The following is a 10,994-nucleotide window of genomic DNA, read 5'->3' on the forward strand; positions in this document are numbered from 1 at the left end:
CTTTGAGTAGACTATATTAAAATTAACCTTGAATCCCGTATATAAGCCAAGGCTCACGTCTTAGTTTGTCAATACTTCCTGAGCCACTTAGCTCGATTGGTGAAATCTGGGGTCAGCACAAAGTAAACTTCAAATTGTTAACCTCTTATTCTTCAGGGATGTGCATGTGCGTGTGTGTGTGTGTGTGTGTGTGTGTGTGTGTGTGTATGTATGAGCTTGTGCATATGTTGGAATAGGGGAGCTTTTGGTGACTTGGGCCAAGGATAAAAAGGCACCCCTCTAAGATTTTTTTTCATATCTTCTACAAAGTAACAATTAGCTTGAGCCAACAAATTCTTCTTTTAAGGGTAAGAATCATCAATACCTTAGCATAAAATAATTTAGTTAGGCAATTGTTTTTCTTTTTTCCTGACAACTAAGATGTAGAGAATAAGAAAACTAATAAGGGAGAAGGGGGAATAATTTGTAGTATGGGCACTAAATTTTACGTGGGGGCGGATTTCTAGAGATGCATGTGAGAAAAAGGGAAGCCTTTGAATCTGGGCTTTGTCATTTGCCAGATTTTGCTTCCTAGGACAAACTTTTTTTTTTTTCAGGTCAGATGGGTAATGTGCAGATGTAAAGGGTGGCACATCTCACACAAGTGTGTGAACACCCAATCATCATGCTCATGAACTACAAAAGGATCAGGACAAACTTTTTAACCTCTCTGATGACAAATTTTCTCAACCATAAAATAGGGATTGAGTAATTGCAGGACTGTTGTAAAGACATATACTTAGAAGCACTTAGCATAGAGACTAGTACATAGTGACTGTGCAATAGATTGTGGTTATAATTTGGATAGCAAGAAAGGGTAACCAAGAAGACTTGAAAGAAACTCTATGAATTGAAATCCATTTAAATAAGTGTCGATAAATAATCTTTACTTTAAACACCTACAGTTTGTAGGATCACTCAGGGGTCAAAAGTTTGAGCCAGCCGCTTTCTGGAAATGGGTTGCTCACTAATAGGCATATCAGGAGGTGAGGGGTACAGGAAGGGATGTAGAAAGAAGCCAAAGGAAAGCATTATTCCACAGGGACAGAGGGGAGCTATGATGCCTGTTTCTCAAATGTATTCCTGTAGGCAGGATGACAGAGGAGAATATGTGTGATGGCTCACCCCCATTCTCTTTAAACTCATCAGACAACTCCGGTGGGCATGCTAGGAAAGTCGATCCCCCACGCCATCTTTCTAGAGCAAGAACCTGGCATGTTAATGCCTACTGTGCCTCACCCATAAATAGCAATGATGCTGCAAATAACGAATTAGATGAGGGAGGCCAGTCCGCTGATGGAACTCTCAATTTAAATAGAGGGCATTTACACCGAGAATGGAATTTGAGAAAGGCAGAGCCAACCGAAAGCAGGGAAGGAGATTAGTTTCTGTCATCAGTCATCGCTGACACTGGGCATTTCTGAGATTGTTGTGATGGTCAAGGAAAAAGCCTTAGAGGAGAAAATGAATCTTTCAGAAAGATATGAGGTCGCTTCAACTGGAAGACAGAAGAGGGGTTTGAAGGAGGAGAATAGACTGGAGTGAAGGGAGAGAAAGGTTACTTGAAGAGGATTTTGAACTGACTGAAGCAAGGTGAGGAAGAAAAATGAGTTTGCAATAGTTGAGATACGACTTGATGCTGGTAAAAGTGGTGGTGGTAATGCTGAGAACAACGATTACAAAGATTATAAAGATTATAACATTAAACTACCCTTACAGTTTATACATTACTTCCACACTTACTCTTTCACTTCATTCTCCCTGTGATGCCTTGAGGGGACAAAAGATGGTAAACAAATCGTCAGAATTCAAGGATTGAATTCATTTGAAAAGCTGTCAATATCACAACTGGGGATTCAGATGCTATGTTTCTAAATTATTTCAGACTCATCGCAACTTTAAATGTGTTCTTCAGTGTCTGGCAAATCAAAGATTTTGCTATTAAACAAATTAACTACCCTGCTTTTCTAGGACTATGAATTAACCATCACAAAAAGTGTCTTATTATTGATCAGGTAGAAACTTCACATTCCACATAGCAATGGTGAAAAATCTAAACTACTCAAAAATGGTCATTCAACGTAGGTGAACTTCCTGTACACACTGAAAAATTTTCCCCTCTAGTAAATATTATTGTAAAATACTCGAAAATCTAAATTGCAGTAGTTTCTATAAGAGCAGAGATAAAGGATTAAAACAAAAATGCAAGGACACTGCAAGCAAAAGCATTGTAGAGTCAGCAAATATTACGTTTAACCTCACATTACTTCTCAGAAGGAATTTAATGCAGTTTCCTCCATTCTAACTCAAAAACTAATTTCTGTATATTGTCCTTGAGATTTGGATTGGGAATGAAAAAGAGAAAACTTTTGCAAGTATGAAGATTTGACATGAATTAATCAGCCAAGAGTTCAGACACTGGGGACTGAAGATGAAACTTCATAGTTTAGAAACCCAAGGGCAGTACTTTTTCTTACGAGTGTACCTCACATCAAAAAAAAATATCTACTAATACGTATATTTCATTCACAACGTTCAAGTGAGGAGGTAATCTTTATGGCCTTCCAGAAAGATGGTACAAAGAGATTAAACAATTTATAGAAAAGCCAAGGAGGAGTCAATGCTAGAACAAGATGTCCCCAATCCCAGCATTATCTGTCCTCTACACATTCATGTGAAAGCCTATGGAGGATGAGACATTTCAGCCTTAAAGACTCAGAGAAAGAAAGTTGTCATTGTGCATGGGGTTTTGGCATTCAGAAAGAAACCTTGAAGGCTTTAGCCATTGCTATGTTATTCCAGGATTGATGGTGGTTGAACAGCCCTATAATCATCTCCATCCACTGTTGACAGCATGTTGAAGCTCTCGGTCACTGCCTGAAAGAATGGAGTCCAGAAGATAAAAGTGTGAGGTTTGTATATAGGTTCATCTGCCCTGGTCTTCCCCAGGGAAGATAAACACAATAGTGTATGGGGCTAACATTCAATTTAGCCTGCATGCCTCTGTGCAGTAGAGCTTAGTTTGTAAAAGTTGCCTATTCCAGATATATAGAGTGTCTGTGCCTTTTCCAGAGAATAATCTAAAAAAAGTGTGAGCAAATGAACCTATAGAATCTGCCAGCCTTCATCACGTTCAAGCCCTAGTCGACTTACGAAACAGCCTAAAACACCACATGCTATGTTTAGGGACTGGATTCCAGATCTCATAGAGATGAGCAAACTTTTCATTTTTGTCATGCAAAATCAAGTTGGTGCATTTGATGTAAAAGGGAAGCCAGGGATAATTCACTCTGTGCCAGACTTTAAGGCCCTTGAGGACATGGTGATTTTGTTTCTCTCCACATTTCTCTAAGACTCTCATATTGCTTCTTCTGTGGAAGATAGTCTTTTTATGTGTTCAGTCAACAATTATTACATACCTCCTGTGTGGGTAACCAGACTGGAAAATAAAGTATAAGAAACAGTCTTTGCCAAAGAATTGCAAAATTTGAACTTACAGGAAACAGCTGAAAGCATGGGCAATGTATAACATTGCACCAGGAAACTAAGCATGCACCTAAATGTTAAGGGAGGGTCAGCATGACTGAGACTGGAAACCTAAGAGAGAAGTTGCTTGCTCTGTTCTTTGGAGCTTTCCAAATATTCCGTTCCCTCATTCTTCCTATTAGTGGAAAACCCCAAATAAAACATAATTTGTTCACACTTAAAGATGTGATTTCCCACTTCCGGGATGATGGAGTAGGTGTACTTTCCCTATTCCTCTCACTAAGTACGACCCAAAACCCCAGACATTGTGTATATAACAAACCTAAGAAGACTCTGAAAGGTGGTGAGAAGATATTGGATTGAGTAGGGACCCCAAGATCTAAGGATCAATATGGTGGTGAGTGCCTTGAGTTTTCTTTTTGCTCACTTTTCCCAGACTTGGAACTAAAGAAACCAGCAACCCAGAAACACTAATGGGCACAGACGAAAAATGTTCCAACAAAAGCCTGCTCTCTAGCCAAAGAACCAACAAAAGGGCAATCAAGCACAGAGAACTTTTAGACAATAACTGCTCTACTCCTGCCAAACACCAAAGAAAACACTGTGGCTCTGTCCACACCCACCAGCAAAGGCCCATAGGGACCCTACATTTCCAGCCTGATGAGGCTGTAATGAGGCACCCCCATACTTTTGTTGACGTGGTGTCAGAAAAGACAATGTGGGGAGCCAGGACTTTGATCCCCACCAGCTGGTAACAAAACCTTGTGATAGAGTCCTGTCTTGTAAGATGCAACCTCATGTACCCTAGGTAAAAAGTACACGGGGGCTGGACACAGTGGCTCACGCCTGTAATCCCAGCATCTGGGAGGCCAAGCTGGGCGGATCACTAGAGGTCAGGAGTTCGATACCAGCCTGACCAACATGGTGAAACCCCGTCTCTACTAAAAATACAAAAATTAGCTCGGCCTGGTGGCAGGTGAATGTAATTCCAGCTACTCAGGAGGCTGAGGCAGGGGAATTGCTTGAACCTGGAAGGCGGAGGCTGAAGTGAGCCAAGATTGCACCACTAACTCCAACCTGGGCAACAAGAGCAAAACTCCGTCTCAAAAAAAAAGTGCACAGGATCTCTCTGCATTATTTCTTACCATTGCATATAAATCTAAAACTATCTTAAAATAAAAGGTTTAATTAAAAAAAGTAAAGGAATTGAGGCATTTGTGACCATTGAAGTGCCCTTACTGGGAGATAACAGTTCATTCCAGGGTAGTCCACATAGTAGTCTTAAAGTTAGGAGTACATAGTCGTTTCCTGTGGCTGCTCTAACAAATGACCACAAATTTGGTAACTTGAAACAACAAAATTTTTTTGCTAGAACAGTTTTGGAGGCCCGAAGTCTAAAATCAGTACCACTAGATAGAAATCAGGATGTCCAGCTTCTGGCAGCTGTGACATTCTTTGCCTTGCGGCTTCATCACTCCAATCGTCAAGCCTCTTTCTGCTTCATCTGTATATTACCTTCTCGTCTGTGTGTTTGTGAATTCTCCCTCTGCCCCTCTCTTATAAAGATACTTGTGATAGCATTTAGGACCCACATCATAATCCAGAATAATCTCCCGTTCTCAAATTCCTTAATTTAATCATGGCTGTAAAGGCTCGATTTCCAAATAAGGTTTTCTAATGTTCTAGAACATTTACAGATTCTAGAAATTAGGATCTGATATCTCTGGGCAGCCACTATTCTGCCTACCACACTGTGCTAAGCAGTCCATTGTGTAAATGTGGTGTAATTTATTTAATAACTCTACACTTGGGGTGTTTTGTTTTCTTTATCATAAACATGAAACAAGGATACTTTCGCATTAACAAATAGTTTTGGAATATCTATGCTGTGTCAGCTTCTCTTTTAGGCACTGAGGATAAAGCAGTGAAGAAAACAGACAAAAATCTCTCCAGTATGGAGATTATCTTTTAGTGGGAGAGGGTAGACACAGACAATAAATGAATCAGTAAAATATATTGAATATTAGCTAGTGATCATTGTCATACAGAAAAATGAAGCAAGGAAGGAGGATACGAAATACAAGGGATTTGCATGTTGCAATTTTATTTTTATTTTTTGAAATGGGGTGGCACTCTGTTGTCCAAGCTCAAGTGCAGTGGTGTGATCATGGCTCACTGCAGCCTCTAACTGCTGGGCTCAAGGGATCCTCCCACATCAGCTTCCCAAGGAGCTGGCACTACAGGTTCATGCCACCACACCCGGCTAATTTTTGTTTTGTTTTGTTTTGGTAGCGATAGGGTCTCCCTATATTGCCCAGGCTGGTCTCAAACTCCTTGGGCTCAAGAAATCCTCCCGCCTTGGCCTCCCAAAGTGTTGGGATTACAGGTGTGAGCCACCATACCCAACCTGTGTTGGGGGATCAGGAAGACCACAGTGAAAGGGTGACAAATAAGCAAAGACCTCAGTGGGAGGGGAGATCAAACCCTCTTTGTTTATCTGGAGGCAGAGCAGTGTGGACAGAGCAGTTTCAAGTGCCAAGGCCAGAAGAGTCTGGGCGCCTGAACAGAGTGAGGGGAAGAGTAGCAGGGACTTAGATCTCTTAGAACCTTTCTCTGCTTATTTTTAGATGGGACTAATACAAGGATTACTAATTTATGAGTGTTTCCTTTCTGTACCTCCGCAATAGTTTTGGTCTCTCCTCCTCCTCTACCTTTGGGAAAGACACATTCTTGGTCCGAAGCAGGAGAGCCTGGATTGGAAGAGGAGGAATATTTTGGTAGAAAATGTTTGAGGATCACAGCTACAATGTACAGGGGTAGTGACTTGCGGGAGAGAATGAAAAGGGGCCTAATATGGTACGTAATTCTGTGAGCCCATCTGATATGGTTTGGATTCGTGTCCCCGCCCAAATAGCACATTGAATTGGAGGAGTGGCTTAGTGGGAGGTGATTGGATCACAGGGGCGGGCTTCTGCCTGGTTGTTCTGTGACAGTGAGTGAGTTCTCACAAGAGCTGATGGTTTAACAGCGTGTGACACTCCCCTACTTTCTCCTTCTTTCTCTCCTGCCACCATGTGAGGAAGGTGCTTGCATCCCCCTTGCCTTCTGCCATGATTGTAAGTTTCCTGAGGTCTTCCAGTCATGCTTTCCATGACTCCTGCAGAACTGTTAAACCTCTTTCCTTCATAAATTAGCCAGTCTCAGGTAGTTCTTTATAGCAGTGTGAGAGCAAACTAATACACCATCCTTTCCATGGGAAAGTGCTTGAGTTATTCTGAAATTACTTTGAACTATGAATTTGCTTCCAGTTACATGAACTGGATATTCTCAGACACCATTTGGGGACTGAGCTTCATGAGTCATGATGTTTGTTCAAGATAAATTCTGACAAGCAAAATTGCTGAGCCAAAAGGAATACTTTCCATTTTGATGCAGAGTATCAGATTTCCCCCACTCCCCAGAAAGGTTGTATCATATTACATGCCCAGCAACAGCTTGCTCCCCACAAGCTCACTCACTGAGCATTAACCCTCTTTTTATCTTTGTATGTTATTGGAAAAATGATTTCTCAACAATATAAGATAAATCTGCATTTTGGCAACATGAGGGCAAAGGCCTTTTTCTATACTTGTTTGCCATTTGTATTTCCTCTTTGGTGAATTGTCTGTTCATATCCTTTGCCTTTTTTCTATTGGAATATGCATCTTTCCTTATTGGATTTGCTAGAACCATTTATATTTTCAGGATATTTCACTTTTGTCTGTAAAATGCTGCAAGTAGGCTTCCTGGTATGTTGTCAGGGGTTCTTGGATGTATGCAACAGAAAGTAACTGGCTCATTCCAGCAGAAAATGAATGTATTGCAAGGATATTTGGTAGATCACAGAATCACTGGAAAAGCTAGAATTCTAGACTTTGAAAATAGAGCAACACCAAAGGAAGCAGGGCCCACCAGCAAGCCCAAACCACACTGTAGCCACTGTCTGACGAGGACCCTGCCAATACTGACACTGGACGCTGAAAGCCACTCCTGGCACCTCTGCCCACCTGGTCTTTGAGGTTTGATGCTGAGGCCACGAAAGTGGACTCTCCTCTGTCTTGACTCAAAGTCCTGGGCCAGAATGTCTGATTGGTGAAGCCTGCGTCACAGCCTGCATCCCCGTTGCAGGGAGCAGGAGCAGACAGACAGAGTGTCTATTAGAACTGTTCATTTCCAGCATTGGAAAGTGGACCTTGCTCTTCATCCACAGTCACACAGTGGAGAATTCCCCATACGTAAAAGGTGAAGCTGAGGCAAGGCAGAAACTGACCGAGGCTGAGAGCCCTATACTTAGCTTGTTTAAATTTAAATGTTGTTTACAGTGCTTTCAGCTTCACAGAGAATTACATTTTCTGGGTGAGTATAATATGAAAATATTTCCTTTCTGATTTCTGATCTTAACAATTCTGCTGTCCCTGTACCCTCTCCCACCTTCCTGAATTTTCCCAGCTGAACCAAGTAAGCCTATATTTTTTTCTTTCTAAGGATACTCTGAGCTTGTATCAAGGGCTTTGCAGACTATCCTTTGAGTTTTAAGGCAGCTCTAGTGCCCCAGGCCTTCCTCTCATGTCAGAGATGTCCTTGACCCTGAGACATGTGCTCTGGAGGCTAATTATCTCAGGTGGTGGCCTGTCACCTTCTAGTTTGGAAATCTACTACCTATGAAAATATTTAACTTTCAGCCTTTTAGACAGGGGATTTTTTCTGACCTGTTCATCAAAGTGTGTTTTCATGACTAAGGAGTCCCCTAACTCCCCTGCTGCTGTAGGCATATTTTATTACTCAGTTAATTTCAGTTGGCCTAGTATCATGGAATACTTGACATTTCGATATCTTAGGCATTAAATTGAAAAACACCTAGTTGGTCATTTTCACGCAGTAAGTTTAAGTTTCCCTTTCCTACTCAAAAGAATGCAGCGTAGTGTCATGGACACTTGACTATTTTCTGCTGGTCTTTGAGGGGCTCAGTTACTTTTGCTCTTCTTGTCTATGTGGTTAGAAACCTGTCTGTACATGTTGAGCAGACTGGTTCGCTTATCACATGTCGGAGTGTCTGGAGGGTTCTCTGCCTGTTTTGTGTATTTTAAGAAAGCCCAAATGCTGGCTCCCTATCCATGGCCCTCATCCAGACTGAGCTGTGAAAGGGGGATGGAGCAGGTATGAAAACAATGGGGCCACACTCTTCTACAGCCAGCATGCTCCTTGCAGAGAGAAGGCCCAGTGTGGCCTTGTCAGGAATGAAGCCTAGGCCCTTGTACTCAGAGCTGTCCTGGAGGAGCTGGAGCCCAGATGTGGGACATCCAATAAAGGCAAGCAAGAAGCTTGGATACCAAAGTCCCTGTCTGTGATGGAGGGAACCTCACTAGAGACATAGCATCTGAAATGCTCAGAGACAGGCATTAGGTAGCAGCCCAAGGAGGAGTCGAGGGCAGAGAGGCCCAAAATCAGGGAAGGGGGAAGGCTCCTGGCCGAGGGATCGGGGTCAGGGCTCCAGCCCCTGGGAGGTCTGCAGTGAGGACCTGTGGCCCCAAGCATCACCATAAGCAATCAGGCAGACAGAATGAGTCAAAGATGTGATCTTTAGAAGGGGAGAACAAGCTAGGTCTGAGGCAAAGAATGAAGGAGAAGCCTACTGAGGGGAAAGTGGCAAAGTACAGGCCTGTCCAGTCAGCCTTCCTTGGGTTCAAGTCCCCATTCTATCACTTATCACCTATGTAACTTTGGTCAAGTACAAGTAACAGCCTTCCTGTATTCTCATTTAACTGTTATTTCTTGATAGCAGTTTCCTCATCTGTAAAATGAGAATAAACACCTGTAACCCCAGCACTTTGGGAGGCTGAGGTGGGCAGATCACTTGAGTCCAGGAGTCCAAGACCAGCCTGGGTAACATGGCAAAATCCTGTCTCTACAAAAAATACAAAAGCTAGCCAGGCATGGTGGTGCGTGCCTGTAACCCCAGCTACTAGGGAAGCTGAGGTGGGAGGATTGCTTGAGCCTGGGAGGTCGAGGCTGCAGTGAGCCGTGATTATGCCACTGCACTCCAGCTTGGGTGACGGAGTGAGACCCTGTCTCAAAAAAGAAGGGAAAGAATAATAACAAAGCCTACCTCATGGGATTTTTATGAGAAGCAGATGAAATGATATATTTAAAGCAGCTAGAAAAGAGTAGATATTAAAATGTTAGTTATTATTAGTTAATATTATTATTACAACAACTGACATAATCAAAGCAGAAAAGCCTTAAGGCAGTCTTGATGTGAAATCACCAAAATGGTTGAGTTATTCTTCAGTTCCTTCTAAATAAGGACAAGATTGGTCACAGATCTGGGGCGAGGCTAAACTACAGACAGGGCTCAAGTGGTAGAAGAGAGCTGCAGAGGCGAGGAGCCAGGAAAATTCCTGCAAATGCAGTTGGGAGAATAACATTTTATTTTCTGGCAACTCTGACACATAGTCATTGTGCCCTATGGCCTGTCCAGAATCTCTGGGCTCCCAGGGGCTGGTACTAGAGATGTAAGTAATGAGAGAGAAGAGTCTGGAAGGCCCTCTGCTCTCCTAGGGCCTCTGCCGTAGGCTGGCTCCTCTAAATCTCCAGGGTATGCAGTGGCCATGAGAGACGGCATGCACCCCTGGCCTCACACCAGCCCTCTTCGTGGACCTGCAGGTCACCAGCGTGCAGCTGGAGTCTGAAGCATCAAAATACATTACCCTATTTCACAAGCCATGTCCTCATCAATCTGTCTTATACACAAGAAGACAAAACACGGTTTTAAAAAATAGTTATTTACTGATAAGAACTTACGAACACAAAGAAGGAAACAACAGACACTTGGGTCTATCTGAGGGTTGAGGCTGGGGAGAGAGAGAGAGGCAGAAAAGGTAGCTATTAGGTACTAGGCTGAATACCTGGGCGATGAAATAATCTGTACAATAAACTCCTGTGATATGAGTTTATCTATGTAACAAATCTTCACGTGTACTCCCGAGCCTAAAATAAAAGCTAAAAAAAGTAGTTATTTACTATCATAATAATGACTACCATCATTGGCAGTTTAATTAGGTGCCAAGGTACCACGTACAATATTCAGCTTAGTGCTAAAATATTGACTGCTTTTATTGCTCAGTTAATTTCAATTGCTTCAGTTGGTCTTCACAACCACCTTAAGAGGTAAGTTACTCTTCCCATTTTGCAGATGAGGACACAGGCTCAGCAGGGTTGAGTAACTTGACCGAGGTCAAATGGCCAGTCAATCGTAGAGCCAGAATCCAACTCAGGTAGGTTAGTATGGAGCCTGAGCTTTTAAGATGAGGGGAGGGAAATGCTTTGGAGTAAGGTTTCTAAAGAAATACTGCATTTTTGACAGAAATGAAATATGTACTGTCTGCTCCCTTCCTTGGTGAGCTAACACCAACTTGAAACAATTGCTCCCT

The 10,994-nt window shown here is 42.4% G+C and overlaps 1 pseudogene; it reads right to left on the bottom strand.

Annotated features, from left to right (window-relative positions):
• Nucleotides 1-595: 595 nt before the first annotated feature.
• Nucleotides 596-687, bottom strand: LOC135275043 (small nucleolar RNA U13; annotated as a pseudogene).
• Nucleotides 688-10,994: the final 10,307 nt, after the last annotated feature.

This window comes from Aotus nancymaae, unplaced genomic scaffold (genome assembly GCF_030222135.1).
Source record: "Aotus nancymaae isolate 86718 unplaced genomic scaffold, 86718_ANA_hifiasm-v0.15.2.pri h1tg000014l, whole genome shotgun sequence".
Classification (NCBI taxonomy): domain Eukaryota; kingdom Metazoa; phylum Chordata; class Mammalia; order Primates; family Aotidae; genus Aotus; species Aotus nancymaae.